Genomic DNA, 5,245 nt, shown 5'->3' on the forward strand with positions numbered 1-5,245 from the left:
GAAGAGGAACGCCTGATGTTCAAGAGGATATTCATCCTCTACATACAGATGGCGTTCCTTTTGCCAACGACGATAAACAAAATATCGCCCGTGCACCTGGCCCCAATTTTTAAGATGGACGGCATATCGGAAAGAAACTGGGGGGGCATGTTTTGACCTTCATGATCAGGGGCATAACAGACTATCAAGAGAAGAAGAAGAAGGCAATCAATGGCTGCCTCTTCGCCCTGATGATAATCTACTTTCATCTTTCAAAAAACAAAGGCAAGAATAGGGTTGAAAGACCACCAAAGCCATGGATTGCCAACTGGACTAAGGAGCAGTTGGTGGAAAGAATGAATGCAGAGAGAGAGGAAATTTTGGTGAGTAATCATAATAAGTTGGTGTATTTTATTTACCCAAATGGTGCTAACTAAAATATCTCATGTTTCAGGGGATTGTGAAGTTGGCAGAGACAAGAGAAAAAATGAGAAAAAAAGAAAAAAAAGAAAAAAAACAAGAAATAAAAAAAACAAAAAAAAGGAAGGCGAGCTCAACATCGTCTTCGGAGACAGAAACTACTGACAGTGACACTTCTACCTCTGAGTCTGAGGCTCAAAAAGACTCAGAGGATTCAGGAAGAAAACACCCCGGCAAAAAGGGGAAAAAGTAGGTACCATACTTGGGTGTAATTTCTTTTTCGGTTTGGGTGTATTTTGTTTGTCCACGTTGGGTGTATGTAGCTTATTAAGCAGGGTGTGTTTCGTTTGCTGTTTTGGGTGTATATTGTATATTTAGTTGGGTGTATCTCGTGAATCCATTTGGGTGTATTTTTAGTATGTTATAAATGACAATTGTTTGCCTTCCAGAATGGACTCAAGAAAAAGAAAGCAGAGGCAAGAGGAGTCAGATTCTGATTCAGAATCTGAATCTGAACCAAGTGATGAGTAATGTCCTGAAATTATTACTCCTTTCTTTTGGCTTCTTTATAAAGATTTTGTGTATTAACTGAAGTGTCTTTTATTGACTTATAGGAGCGAAGAATCATCACATGGGAAGAAGGAGAAGAAAAAGAAAAAAACAAAAACAAAAACAACTCCAAAAAAGCAAGCAATTCTTTGGATAAAATTCTGTGATAAAATTAATTTTTTATTTCTGATTGGTACTGTTTTTTTTTCCACCCAGAACACCACAAAAAAAGAAAAAAGTAGTTGTGGAGGATTCACCTCCTGAAGAAGATCAATACTTTTACGGGTATAGTACCTCGTAAGCTATACTACGGTCTATCATCGTAATTATTTTTGTTAACGTCTTATTTATGAATGTAGTGAGACATATGAAATATCAAGTGACGAACTTGATGAATTGCTAGGGGAAAACGTTCATAAATCTGCTGCAGAGGGGTATGTCTTGCTGGGCTGTGTATTTGATATTTTGGTGTCTTTTGTTTGCTAATAATTGTATCTTGTTTCGCAGGGACAACCAAGCTGACCTGCGATCGACAGAAGGTCGCTATGTGTCCTCTGAAACGTAAGAAGCTTTATTATTTAATAAAATCTTGTTATCATGATTTGGATGTATTCTGTGAAACAATTTGGGTGTATCTTGTTTACTAAGTTGGATGTATATTTCGTTTGAATAACATGAAATCTGTTTAGACTACCGGCTGTGAACTTGGGAAGTGATGATCCTTCCTCTCAAGGACGCACAGAACAGAGTAGTGTAAACCAGCCGTCTCAGAGCATGTAATTTCTCTTTCAAATAACCGTTACTTTTGTTCTTCTAATAACTTCTACTTCTAATTTTGTATATATTTTTTTTAGAAAAAAAGCCCTTTATTATTTTATTCAGAAAAAAAAGGCAGCAAAAAAAAGCAAAAACTGCAAGTATGTAAGTTCTCAAAAAACAAAGCCCGTCTTCTTTTTGAATTGTTCGGGTGTATTTTTTGATCTTCTTTGGGTGTATTTTAGGTTGACTCCGACTGATTCGAATATGATGGTTGTTAGGGAACAAACGCCGTCGGAAGCGCTTGCAATGTGAGTTTTCCAAGAATATTTCAACCTTATAACCTTATTATTTTCAAATACGTTGTTAACCTTTCATTTTTATTCTTGTTTAGAGTCCCGATCCAGTTTTTTGTGCCGGCATCCCAACAAACAACCACTGACGCAGATTTCGAACCAACCCCTATGCTACAGATTGAAGGGGCTAGAGAAACGTAAGAAAATAGTATTGGGTGTATATTTATTTATGGTTTGGGTGTATATTTGATAACAGCTTGGGTGTATATTCTTCCTGATTAAATTTGTGTAACTGTGCAGCACTCCTGAAACCCCCAAACAACTTCAAGAAACAACACCCAAGCTTCCCCCAGCTCCAACAAAAATGTAAGTTCATTAGACTAAGAATCAATCTTTGCTTATCATCCGTATATTCTTATTCTTACTCTTATTCTTATACATAATGACGCAGTCATCCAGACGCAGAGGACGCTGCTGCCCTGTTGATGATGGCAAGGGACGCCGAGGACGCTGCTGCCCTGTTGATGATGGCACGGACAGCAAGCTATGTTCCTAAAACAGATCCGGGGATGCCATCATTCAGCCTCGGATTGACAGATTCAAGCCAGGAGGGGGCGTCGACGCAGGAGACGGAAAGGGAAAAATCTCCAGAAACTGCAACTATGCTAGAACAATTGGACAGTTTGGTCCAAAAATTAGCAAGCAGTGCGTTAGACAATTTGGTCCAAAAAATAGCAAGCAGTGCGGCGAAGGGAAAAAACAAAAGTCCACAAATTCAAAGGGAGACTGGGGGAGAAAGTTCTGGGAAGTTTGAAACTCCTGAGGGAATAAATCAGATTACGGATGATATGAAACAAAAGTGCTACATCTGGGGGACGCGACTGAAGACAGACGCAGATGGCAATACTAACGAGTATGAGCACATGTGCACTCTGATTGCCCAAGATAAATACATTTTGATTAGAATGCACCTTGCATCCCTCCAGGCAAAAAGTGATATAGAATCTCAGGTAATTTTAGACTAACATTAATGTTTTTACACCAAAGTCAACTGCAATGTTTATTAATTTAAAATTGATTTCTAGATTGTATCTGCCATCTGCCTCATCCTAAACTAGAAAAAGGAAAAGAGGTTTCAGGCACAAATATATTGTCTCCCCCCGATATTGTGGTAAGTGTTACTTCTACGAACTTTGGGTGTATTTTATGCATTCATTTGGGTGTATTTTTTAGCTTAGATTGGGTGTATGTTGTGTATTTTCATGTTTTCATTTCTTGTATTGCAATTCTTGCAGAGTATGGCACTTTCTGATCACCCAAACGGGGAATTCATATCTCCAAAAACGAACAAAGAATTCAGGGTGGAAGCCTACCCCAATTTCATTCCCTTCATAGATAGGAAAAAATTAAGTTCGCATCCATATGTAAGTTTTTGTTTCGTAAATTTGTTAGTACGCTTATTTACTTATATGCCAAATAAAATAACAGACTGTTGAAATGTGGCAATCCTTCAGATTTTTGCTCCTGTTTGCCACTCGGGACATTGGTGGTTATGGCTGATAAACACAAGAAAGCGGAAATGTCAAATACTTGACCCGCTACACAAAAAAGCTCCAAGCGATGAGAGAAAGGACATTAATAAATTCACTGTAAGTTGCCTCTGTCTTCTTTACTTTAATAGATAGGTCTGTTTTGAAATTTGAGTTGGGTGTATATTCCATATTAAGTTGGGTGTGTCTTGTCAATTGATTCGGGTGTATTACTGAAGTTGGGTGTATCTTGTCCATTCATTCGGGTGTATTACTGATTTGTTTTGGTATTTAAGGGATATGTATTTTCAAGATTGATAACATATGCCGGCGGGAAACCTCTCGAGAAAGGCGAGAAGGAGAAGGAAATTAAACCACCATATGTTAAAATTTCAGGCCAAAAAACAAGGTATAAATTTGTGACTCTGAACATTAAACTTTCCTAAATGAGATTTGTAATTTATTTTCTTCGTTTTCAGCTATGACTGCGCTATCTACGTAATGAAGTGGCTTGAGTTAATAGAGCCGGAAAACATTAAAAAGGGGAAGTATGAATGGGATAATTGGACACAGGTAACTATCTTTAGAACTATATAACTCTGTATTACTTTACTGAATTAATATTTCTGTTTAAAAATAACATACTTTTTAATTGTAGGAGGAGGTGGACCACTATAGAGTGGAGTATGCTTCCCGGATACTATTCAGTGAGATGAATACACAGAGAGATCGGGCAATTAGAGAGAGTAGTGCTATAAGGCTGTCGAAGCCATCCTCTGTATTATTGAGTCCATTTTGTCAGATTAATTCTGCTGATATAGAAACTATGTAGTTTGTAAATTGAACAAATGATGTAAATATTTGCCATTTATCAACAACTTCTATTCCATGTATATTTTTTCCCATAGTTAAACTATCTGTGCTAGTAAACTGTCTGTGATGTATTCAAAAACTGTATTACAGGTGGTAAAACATAAAGCAAAAAATCAAGGGATACGCATATTATAAACTGTTACACCCAACGCAAGTCTAATAATACACCCGAGGTTGAATAAAATATACACCCAATTGTCTGTGCTGTATTCAAAATGAATGAATTACATGTACTAAAATATGAAAAAAAAAATCAACTGAAATATATGCCCATAACCTGTGAATTTTTACAGCTTTTGATCTATATGTATCTATATATGTGTCTATATGTAAATTGTCAATTAACAAAAATACACCCAAAAGTAACAGTGATTTTACACCCATACGCTTTATAACTATACACCCAAAGAGTTATCCCCTGCTGCTGGTACCCTGAACTGATAATTTATAACTTGTCCCTGATATTGGCTGCAACTTGAATGCCCCACTGATGCAGCATCAAACAGGTTTATCTGAATATAACACTCACGCATTAGCTAAACTATTAACTAGAAAAATAAACTCAATCGCCACAAATTTAAAGAACATTACATTTACCTCGCTTAAAACTTTCGTCTTCTTCTTCTTTGTGGCATTTGCAATCTGTTTCTCCAGCTTTGAACCTAGCCTGTTTTTTGGACGTCCTCTTGTTCGAATCCTTGGCGGGCTTTGAAGCTCGTTAACGGATTCCAAGTTGGCGTCTTCGTGGGATAAAGAAGATGTCCCCTTCCTTTTGCCTTTTAATGCTTCCATCTCGGCCATGACGTTATCGTACGCACGGTGCAGAATTGCAGTCAGCTCCTC

At 37.3% G+C, this 5,245-nt stretch overlaps 2 long non-coding RNA genes across 2 annotated transcripts; both read left to right on the forward strand.

The window, feature by feature from the left end:
- Nucleotides 1-253: 253 nt before the first annotated feature.
- On the forward strand, nucleotides 254-883 carry LOC127747498 (uncharacterized). Its single transcript, XR_008009344.1, has 3 exons — nucleotides 254-362; nucleotides 434-648; nucleotides 849-883. It is a non-coding gene; the product is annotated as an uncharacterized LOC127747498 (long non-coding RNA).
- A 2,526-nt stretch (nucleotides 884-3,409) lies between these two features.
- LOC107487840 (uncharacterized) lies at nucleotides 3,410-4,321 on the forward strand. The gene is made up of 4 exons (XR_008009302.1): nucleotides 3,410-3,649; nucleotides 3,826-3,938; nucleotides 4,009-4,102; nucleotides 4,188-4,321. It is a non-coding gene; the product is annotated as an uncharacterized LOC107487840 (long non-coding RNA).
- Nucleotides 4,322-5,245: the final 924 nt, after the last annotated feature.

The sequence above is a fragment of the Arachis duranensis genome, chromosome 5 (assembly GCF_000817695.3).
Source record: "Arachis duranensis cultivar V14167 chromosome 5, aradu.V14167.gnm2.J7QH, whole genome shotgun sequence".
NCBI lineage: Eukaryota > Viridiplantae > Streptophyta > Magnoliopsida > Fabales > Fabaceae > Arachis > Arachis duranensis.